General features: G+C 37.2%; 2 long non-coding RNA genes across 2 annotated transcripts; one reads left to right on the top strand and one right to left on the bottom strand.

The window, feature by feature from the left end:
* Window positions 1-5,933: 5,933 nt before the first annotated feature.
* LOC124320781 lies at window positions 5,934-6,873 on the top strand. Its single transcript, XR_006914033.1, has 4 exons — window positions 5,934-6,011; window positions 6,083-6,241; window positions 6,368-6,589; window positions 6,653-6,873. It is a non-coding gene; the product is annotated as an uncharacterized LOC124320781 (long non-coding RNA).
* A 56-nt stretch (window positions 6,874-6,929) lies between these two features.
* LOC124320780 lies at window positions 6,930-8,989 on the bottom strand. The gene is made up of 9 exons (XR_006914032.1): window positions 8,869-8,989; window positions 8,608-8,792; window positions 8,377-8,536; window positions 8,147-8,305; window positions 7,933-8,020; window positions 7,645-7,796; window positions 7,421-7,586; window positions 7,213-7,347; window positions 6,930-7,130 (listed from the first exon to the last, which is right to left on the bottom strand). It is a non-coding gene; the product is annotated as an uncharacterized LOC124320780 (long non-coding RNA).
* Window positions 8,990-10,879: the final 1,890 nt, after the last annotated feature.

Here is a 10,879-nt window from a genome sequence, read left to right on the forward strand (position 1 = left end):
TGGAATCGATGTAAAACAGCTGGGCTTGGTTGGCTATCGATGGTTCGAGTTCGAAAAAAAATTAATGGCCAGAAGAATAGATCTCCCTTTTAATTAGAAATAGTGCGCGCTCAATTTCAATTTTCGCTCGCCCTCACTTGCAAAAATTAATTTCTTTGGAAATCTGTATTTTTCGTAAAAAATTGGCTACTAGCTAACTCTAAATATCTTAATACAGCAGTGAAACTCTTTAAATAGCAAGCATAGCGGATAGTAAGATCCGCCTGACAAAAGTTTACATCTTCTTTTAGAATGTGAATCTTTCCACTTCCTACTTCCTACTCGAACCCCATTAACAAAAACTAGTTTGTCTTCTTTTCCTTAAAAGTCTACATCATTGCCAGTCTGAGGGATTTTTGGACTACAGCCAACCAACTCTACGAACCTTCTCTTGTTCGCCAATAATCTTGATTCATTTTCCCATCAATCTATTTCGCTATCCAACCTATTTCACTGGAAGTTGCGGAAAAGAACCTCCTGGTAAAAATAAAAAATATTGTCTGACCCATCCGTCCTACCCCCCACCCATCCAACGAAGTTAGCCAAAGCGAGGTGCTTGAGGCATGCATGAGGCTCTTCTTGCAGGAAAAAAGTTACTTCAACTGCTCTGTTACACGATCTATTCAAATGCTAAAAAGATTTCGAACAGCCCTATATCAGTCATACGGCGAGTATTCAAGCAAAATCCTTTGATATCCGTTTGGGGAGACCGGACCCCTCTTGAACAGTTCCACTTATAAAAAAATATCTCCCATTCCCTCAAGCAAAGGAGAGAATTTTTTTACAAAAACCTGCGGAATCGTTTCCCGCACACCCTTGATTTTTTCAATGATGTACCTTCAAAATTGCAAAAGATATAGGGGGAACGTTCCAACTTAGTACACCTCCGGTTTTTCCCATTATCTCCCATCCCTTGCATACGATTTTGTTTCTTTTTTGGAAAATAAATTATTTTTTCCCCCTCCCCCCACCTCCTGATTTTTTTTTTTTCGTTTCTGTAAAATAAGAATAGCCGAAGTTATAGCGATTTTAATTTTTGGGTGTTTTTTCCTGTACTGGGGTAACTTTGGACAGACGCATGTCTCACTTTAGACGGGTTCGGAAAATGGGGAAGGTTCCATTTTAAAATTAACAAAAAATTGAGCCGATAGCTATTTAAGTAAGGAACAATTACATTGGCGCGTTGACTTTACTATCCCCAAATACGCCCCCTTATTGTATAAACCCACCCCTCATTTGTGTATAAGTTGTCCCCAAAAGAATATAAATATTTTGCAAAATCAACATTGCAAAAAAACTTGAAGGAGTAAAATTCTATCCTTTTGAAGCGTTATTAATTAACGGCTAGCCTAGAGTTTTACAATAGTTTCAACTATAGGGGAGAACGGGGTCACTCAGGACAAAAAAATTATTTTCCCAATATCTCTTAAACTATACATAATTTTAAAAAGAAATAAACAGCATTGTTAAACGCCCCGATATCTATGTCCCCTAATTTTTTCATAAAAATCGAGTCATTATTTTAGCTGTAATCAAACTTTGAAAAAAAAATGGGAAAAAAATTTCAGTGGGTTGTGCGCTTATACTATTATCTAGAAATGTCTTTTTTCAACGCAAAATAAGTGGAAAGGATGGGTGATAAGCATATTGTTTAAATGACAGTAAGCGCATAACCAATTTTGTTGCGGTACTATTATTTTTCGCGCCTTTTTTGGGGTGGGGGGGTAGATATTTATGTACTCGGGTGTACTTGTCCAGCGTGACCCCGCTCTCCCCTACAGCTGCATAATAAATATGAAAAATTTCACCGAGAAGAGAAAACAAATTTGCGAATTTTTTCCTACTATGTTTTTACTTTTTTTAATAACTCGTAAAATGTTTGCCGTATGTGTTTCAAATTTTAACACAACGGACAGACAGAAACTTATTTTGCCTGTAAAAAAAATTTATTTTAATTTTTTCTATTTTTAAGGCCACTGTATAACATGGGACGGCGTAAAAAGTGGGAATGGTCTTTCCCAGCAGTTTAAATTTTGTGTTTTTTGAACCAGACTGCTTGGTTAGTATTGGACAGACGTCTGTACCAAGTTAGACAGGGAATTAAAAGAGTGATAGGATGAATAAAAAATTACGAAAAAAACAGAAAATGTAGATGTCGATGAAGTGAAACAAATTTGGAAATGATAATTTCAAAACTGAGAAGATTTCTTATCAGGAAAGAATTACAACTTTTAGATATGGTTAAAATGTAAGTGGCGCAATAGTTTATCATCAAGATAAGGCCAATTTGCTTGTCCTAAATGGCCCCCAGAGACTCTTCTCTACTAAAATGTGAATTACGTCTAAACTATCAAACTTCAAAATAAAAATTTGAAAAATGTAGGCGAATGACTGGCATATGTTTTGGTGAGCAGTTTTTCTCTCATTTGTCAAACTTAAGCACAATGGCACCGTTAGTAGGAAACAATTTGGATTTTTCCGGACGTGATTTTCATGAAACTTGGCGAAGATAATTAGTTGACACTTTGAAAAATAAACTGTAGAGAAATTTTTTTTTAAATCATTCTATCTATTTTTCTTGACTCTCTAAAATGTCCAAGATGTGTCCGGTTTCCCCTATTTTTCTAAAATAAAAGCAATTCACAATTTTAAAATTTTAAAAATCAAAATCATAAAGATGTAGCAATGACCTCTGGTTGTTTTAGCGTGGAACTCAATCATCGTCAGCTGATTTCTTAGGTTAAGATTGCAAAAATTCCAAAAAAATTGAATCCAATAATAAGATACTGTTTCTGTGGATCATTCGGGATCATCTTCCTCGTTTCTTTGGTAAACGACATTATCCCCTCTGCTTAAGATATCAAACTTATGCACCAAACAAGTTAACACGTCATTTTCATAAGCATAAGCATAATCAGTGCGGTAACTCTCACTAATATGGACCATTTCCCCTGGAAAACAGCCAAAGTAAGTCTGCTTACCCAAAAGCTAGCGAGGGGTTGTCAACTCAAAAAAATCCTCGTACACCCTCAGATTTTTTCAAAAAAATCCCTTAAAAATCCCAAAAATCCAAAAATCAAAAAATCCCAAAAATCCCAAAATTCCAAGAATTTTGGTTTAATAAATCGACAAAATTTTACAAGAATCGATTTTTTTCGTTATCGATTCTAATTCCCCTTACTGTGTTAATAATTCCCCTTGGGCGTCTGTCTGTCTCTTGGTCTGTCTGCTGTCAGTGCCATGCTAGGAATTTTTGATGGGAAAAATGACTTCTATAAATTCTGGTATTTCTAGAGAGGATGACGATACATGGGAATTGTTAAAAGAAAACAAGGTCATTGTACCTGAAAGTATTAAAAAAATACTTAACGATCTCAATTTTAGTGGAATTCGTGCGTTGGCTAAAGTAAATGAGTCAAGTGTCATGATTGAAGAGTACATCCGAGATGTACTTGGTGATCCTTATGTTCTCGAAATTATGAATAAAGAAGAAAAACTACAAATATTTGGATCTATCTTTTCACGGTGCCCGTCCAAGTTCAAACTTTCACCTGGGCACAAAGTTACATTCCAAATTTTGTCAGAGGTTTGCAAAGAAATGGTCCAGCGCTGGACAATTATCTGTAAAGTAAAGCCACGTCAATCAATGGGTGTTCCATCTGGTAAAATAAGACTTTATAGCAATCTGAAAAAATCTGACAAAATCTGAAAAAATCTGAAAAAATCTGAAAAAATCCCAAAAATCTGAAAAAATGATTTTTGGATTTAAGATCCGTACACCTTCGGATCGAGTTGACAACCCCTCGAAAGCTAGTTGGTATACCAGTATTTACTCGTCATGTACCAACAGAAATCAATGTACCAAAATTAAGGGCATCATCAACATCCACCAAAAATGAAAAGAACTGGTGAACCCAACCAATCCAGTTCCGCCATCTTATTCGACTGTGGCTACATTGGATCCTCAAATCAACTGGAGAAAATAGCTAACAAGCGCTAACAAGGTTTGGGTTGTAGGGCCTACAGGGATTATCCGAGGGGTTGTCAACTCAAAAAAATCCTCGTACACCCTCGGATTTTTTCAAAAAAATCCCTAAAAAATCCCAAAAATCCCAAAAATCAAAAAAATCAAAAAATCAAAAAAATCCCAAAAATCCCAAAATTCCAAGAATTTTGGTTTAATAAATCGACAAAATTTTACAAGAATCGATTTTTTTCGTTTTTTTCTCTTAGAGGACAAAATGAATTATGATGCGGTCCGTCGTTTAAGCAATCCGAAGCTACGTTCGTTACTGAAACAAGTACCGGGAGCGGAAGGAACAATCTTTTATCTTAAACTTATGGATTTTTTGACAAATAGCTTTATTGATAAGAAACTTGATCCCCCCACCAAATGTGGTTTTCAGTATTTAGTCTTCGTTGCTGGAGATATTGGATGTCTTGTGATTGTACCTACCCCCTAGGTAAACATTTTGTTACCCCCAATGCATATCTATGTTCTGAACTCAATGCTCATGGGTTAATTATGTTAATAGTCAGGCTAGGAAAAGACAACACACCACAGCTGTTCAAACCTTGGCTTTTTTCTAGTCAGCCATGCGAGTCATATTTCAAGGCTTGTCGCTCTTTTTCACCGGTTGGGAGCACCCAATTGACGTTTACATTGCTCGATTTTTTAATTCACCGATGTAGGAAGGCTGATGCCCACATTCGTTTAACATCCCTCGGTTCAGCTGATAACATTGTGTATCCGAGGCATATTAAAAACCAAGAACGTTATGGCAACCTGTGCGACACACTTCCTTCTTTGGATGAAATTAAAAATACGATGGAAAAGGCTAGGGTCGACGCCAAAATGGAATTGGAAGCACTGGGGGTTTGTTTAGGCGACTCAGATGACAAAATTTTCAATTTTGACGCGCGTTTAGCCTTTAAATTAAGCGAGTCGTTGGAAGCGCCAGCCCCTACTGATGATGACGCTTTTGAATTTGATGAATGTGAAGAAGTTGCTTGCGAAGGAGAGGATACTTTTAATTTCATTGATTCCTATGAAAAGAGTTTATTGAAATAAATTGAAGGCGCGCAGCTTACAGATTACAGTTCCTTGTTAGAAAGCAGACGGGAGCCGGAGATATAGGACCGGTCGAAATAGGCCCCGACGAAATAGGCCCGGCAAATAGGACCGGACGAAATAGGACCCTACGAAATAGGCCCACTTTTAAAATATTTTTAAAGCGGTCCTATTTCTCCGTCAAAGTGGGCCTATTTCTCCCAATTATTTCTAAGTTCCATAAGGTACTCTGAAATATTAAAAAATAAATTCGACCTACTCTACATGAGCGAGAAGGCGGAATAATTTACGAGAGATCCGCCACCGTATATATTCATTGCCGTAGCTCAAACCACGATGATTGATTTCACACATTGCCGTTTCGTTTTTCACATGTTAGGCAGCTGATTCCCGTCTTTATTTTTTGATGAACGTATTCCCCTTTATCTTAACTGTAAAATTCATTTTTTACAAACGTCGTTTTCACTTATTAACTATCGCTAATTTAAAAAAATGAACAAATTTCCGTGTTTTCTTCGCCATTTATTTGTTCCGTAGCTCGATCCCCCCTTCAGCGGCTCAGCCTTGAACGCGTCTCTCCCCTTTCAGCGGCTCAGCCTTGAACGCGTCTCCCCCCTCTACCTATGCCAGTACTCAGGTGAAGTAGGAAATGAACATGTTTGATGAAATAAATCTTACGGATTGATTTCAAACATATCCATAACAATTTCATGTTTTTTTTTAAGCAACAAACGCATATCACTTTTAAGTTTCTTGTTTTATGGGGCTGACGCGAGGTGCTGCTCAAGCCGGCCAGAAGGGTGGTCGAGCGGGGGAGGCTGCACGCAGAACAAACAGAAACCACAAGTGGTAAAGACAGAACCACCAAATTCCAATGGAGATGAACCCATGCATTCCAATCGTAAGATAGTCACTACTTTTTTTTGATCCCCTGAACTGCTTACTTATTTTCCCTTCAACTATTTAATGAAGGCTGGGAAGAGGAAACAGGAGTAGAGATACCTGCCAGCAAATCTACTGTACTTCGTGGCCATGAATCTGAAGTTTTCATCTGTCTGCGCCTGAACCCAACAACATTCAGAAGGGTGGAACTGAAGTTCCGAGCAACAAAGATGTCACCTCACTTGACTGGTATGTAAGTTGTGCTATGTAATGCTATGTGTAATGTAATGTGTATGTAAGCAAGTGCTTTTGACGGAAGTGTAAGTTTGGTTTTACTATTTCATTCGATTTGTTTTAATTTTATTTCATTTCAAGGTATTTGCTGGGATAACTGAACAGAAGTTTTAAAGAAAGACAGAAACAATTGACAAGACCCATCTCTTCTAGATATCACCGTCCAACTGGCTTCTGTAAAAGAAGCGAGCAGGCTGAGTCTTGAGACACTGGCAACAGAAGTTCGAGAATGGAAATCACAGATTGATGACCTTCAGAAGGAATTGTTAGTTGCAGATCCCGATCTTATCGATTTTATGAAAGGTCTGTTAATATTTTTACTGGAACGTGTAATTTCTTTACTTAATTTTTACACTTTTTTCTCAGGATTTCTAGTTGAAGCAAAGGAGAAAGTGTTTGCAATGCAGAATGCATTCATGGAACAATTTATCATTGAATTCAACAATTCCAACGTAATACGAAGGAAACCTGATTTATGACTTATTTAATAGCTTAGCTTATCGTCGTTAGTAACTTGCATCGTAACGAATTAATTTTTTGGTAGCTTCTTGATTGTTTAAACGAAGTATAAGGTTACAATCAATGCATTATAGTAGCGTTGTATAATGTACAATCCACTTAATGGCCACTGAATGAGATAGAATATTGGAATGTTGAACTTTATTGAAGTGAGAAAAATTTAATTTGAACAAAGTGAGGCTGACTGGAAATAAACTAAGATGAATAATTAAATTTTAGTACCCTCTCGTTCTTCTAAAATCTGATTTTCCGTCCGTATCTGTTCGAGGTCACTTTGCAGTCGCCTAATTTTTGTAGCAATATTCTTACGTAATTCGGTCTCCGCCTGATTACGAAACAAACAGCATCATTATTTGACATTATTTGACAATAATGCAAACAAACAAACAAAAATTAGCGAAACATACTTGATCTTCTAAATCCTTTATCTCTCGTGACAAGTTGCCAGATTCTTTCACTAATTTTTGGATGTCAGAGCAATCAGTTTGCAATGAAATCAAATACTTGTAAATACGCCGGGCAGTCTCATCCGATTTGGCCATCTAATAAAAAAAGAAAAAGGTAACAACATTTTTTTATTAATAATATCAGCATTTTGATAGTAGTAATAGATACCCGAAAAATAATTACATCCGTAACGGTAAACGTACGCTCAACTTTTCCCTGTATTGAATTGATTTCACGCTGCACACTTTTTACATCTTCAAGCACCCGATGCATTTCTTCATTTTGTTTTTTGGCGTTGGCTACGATACTCAGTATTCTTTGAGTATAAAATGTTCTAAAAAGAAAGAGATACAACTATCTCGTTACTCAAGTGGATAACAAAAATTTATTACCTTGTTAGTACTGAAAGTGGCATAGATTCGATATGCGTTTGAAGTTTTTGTATAGTATCTTCTTTAGTACGAATTTCTTCTACAATGCTTCTTAACAATCTTAAGGACGTCACTGTACGTTCAAGTGCAGCTTTAAGCTTCTCGCCTGCACTCTGTTCAGATAAAAAGAAGAAAATCAGAAACAAAAAATATTAATGTAGAGATACTTAATTACATTTTCGTGACGAAGAATTTTAGAACACATTATCTTATTTTTATTGATGTATAAAATGTATTGGCACTAGTTACCTGAATAGCATTCAGGTTCCCAATCTTTTGCCTTGTCAATTGTTTCAGTCTTTCTTTAAAACTTCTGTTCAGTTATCCCAGCAAATACCTTGAAATGAAATAAAATTAAAACAAATCGAATGAAATAGTAAAACCAAACTTACACTTCCGTCAAAAGCACTTGCTTACATACACATTACATTACACATAGCATTACATAGCACAACTTACATACCAGTCAAGTGAGGTGACATCTTTGTTGCTCGGAACTTCAGTTCCACCCTTCTGAATGTTGTTGGGTTCAGGCGCAGACAGATGAAAACTTCAGATTCATGGCCACGAAGTACAGTAGATTTGCTGGCAGGCATCTCTACTCCTGTTTCCTCTTCCCAGCCTTCATTAAATAGTTGAAGGGAAAATAAGTAAGCAGTTCAGGGGATCAAAAAAAAGTAGTGACTATCTTACGATTGGAATGCATGGGTTCATCTCCATTGGAATTTGGTGGTTCTGTCTTTACCACTTGTGGTTTCTGTTTGTTCTGGGTTTGCTGTTGACGACTTGCAACAACATCAGGCATCACAGCATCAATGAGTGATAAGCTTTCCATGGGTTGTTCCGAACCATCCTGAAAAACAAAAACATAAGAGTAAAAATTTGGTGGTAGATAAATTTCATCATATTAAAATTGTCACACACATCTCCAACACTGATCTCAGACCCTTCTGGATGATGGAGAGAAGGGCTGCTGTTGGTACCAATTGATGTTGGATTGTGAAATATGTGACTCTATGCCAAAGGTGTAAGCAGAATGCTGAAAACCTATTTGAAAGGCAATCAGCAGCGATCATGACGCCATCAGGGTAGGCCAATCATGACGCTACCTATCCACACAAGTTGATAATTACAATATTAGAAACTAAAGATTGAAAATAACATGATAAGAGTTCTCTAACATACCCGAATAGAAGATAAACGCCTTACTCCAGTGATAGCATTGCACCATAGACCACGCTATTGATGACGCTTGATGTGTTAGCGTCTGCTATGTGTGTGAATCGATTTGAAATGAGAATGATTCAGAATCGAATTCTTACAGATCAAATGTAACGAAAATTGCAATTCAAATTTTGAAATGATTAAAAATAAAATGTACACATCTTGAAGCTATTTTAATTTTTTTGTAAGATTTCTATTTCTTATTTGTAAATTAAACGCTGAAGTTGACGATGTGCAGATGACGCCATCTTCATGACGCTATTGAACCACGCTAGTGACGCTACTATCACCGATAGATGGAAATCTTCAAAACCACATTTGGTATTCAACTATAATAGAAATTTCCTTTTCGTGCTGTATATTAAATCAATTAAAAAAAGAAAAAACCATCAATTTCGCCAGGATAGTTCCACACCGCTTTATGCTGTTGAGCTATTAATTTTCTAAAATATTTTGTAAATAAAAATCTTTATCGACATGGCCGAGATTCGAACACCGGCGCTTGAGATTCATAGCCCGAGTTGCTAACTACTAGTCCATCCTTTAACGTATACGGAGAAGGGAAAACATGGGGGTGTATGGTATGGCCCAGGTTAACCCCCCTTCACTCACCCCTCTCCCATGAGTGCGTGCAGCCTCCCCCGCTCGACCACCCTTCTGGCCGGCTTGAGCAGCACCTCGCGTCAGCCCCATAAAACAAGAAACTTAAAAGTGATATGCGTTTGTTGCTTAAAAAAAAACATGAAATTGTTATGGATATGTTTGAAATCAATCCGTAAGATTTATTTCATCAAACATGTTCATTTCCTACTTCACCTGAGTACTGGCATAGGTAGAGGGGGGAGACGCGTTCAAGGCTGAGCCGCTGAAAGGGGAGAGACGCGTTCAAGGCTGAGCCGCTGAAGGGGGGATCGAGCTACGGAACAAATAAATGGCGAAGAAAACACGGAAATTTGTTCATTTTTTTAAATTAGCGATAGTTAATAAGTGAAAACGACGTTTGTAAAAAATGAATTTTACAGTTAAGATAAAGGGGAATACGTTCATCAAAAAATAAAGACGGGAATCAGCTGCCTAACATGTGAAAAACGAAACGGCAATGTGTGAAATCAATCATCGTGGTTTGAGCTACGGCAATGAATATATACGGTGGCGGATCTCTCGTAAATTATTCCGCCTTCTCGCTCATGTAGAGTAGGTCGAATTTATTTTTTAATATTTCAGAGTACCTTATGGAACTTAGAAATAATTGGGAGAAATAGGCCCACTTTGACGGAGAAATAGGACCGCTTTAAAAATATTTTAATAGTGGGCCTATTTCGTAGGGTCCTATTTCGTCCGGTCCTATTTGCCGGGCCTATTTCGTCGGGGCCTATTTCGACCGGTCCTATATCTCCGCCAATCAAGCAGACTGATAAAATATTGCGAAAAGGAAAAGCCAGTTCGTGATACTGACCAAGAGATTTTGTCTAGTCCTTTTATCGTAATAACAAGAGAAGATGGCGCCGTAGTAACTTTTAAAAAGCAGACAATAGTATGGCTTTGTGAAAATGGAGTTAAAAAACAGAGTAACGATCGCCTCAAAAGAGTTACTCAGAGCTCAAATTTCTTACTTGCACAAAAATTGATTATAAATTTTCCGGAAAAAAGGAAAATTCGTATTGGGGATTGGTGTATGTTTAAGAGTGATGTAGGCCTAACTGGTAGAGGTAAAAAAAAGAAACAAAGAGTTTTGGTGGGACGTGTACTTTCTTTTATGTTGATGTCCGGGGGGAAAAATGAGATGAAGCAAATCATTTAGGCCTATAACTGGGACGGAGAGAAAAATGTGGGTGCTCAATGTGATTGGTATTGTTTTGATCATGTCAACCAGCAATTAACAGGAAAAAGACTTATCGAGCAGCCAATGTTTGCGCACGGGTATCATTGCTGTAGTAATTATATATGTAGTTTGCCTCCCCCTGTGATAAAT

The sequence above is a fragment of the Daphnia pulicaria genome, chromosome 1 (genome assembly GCF_021234035.1).
Source record: "Daphnia pulicaria isolate SC F1-1A chromosome 1, SC_F0-13Bv2, whole genome shotgun sequence".
In the NCBI taxonomy this organism is placed as follows: Eukaryota; Metazoa; Arthropoda; class Branchiopoda; order Diplostraca; family Daphniidae; genus Daphnia; species Daphnia pulicaria.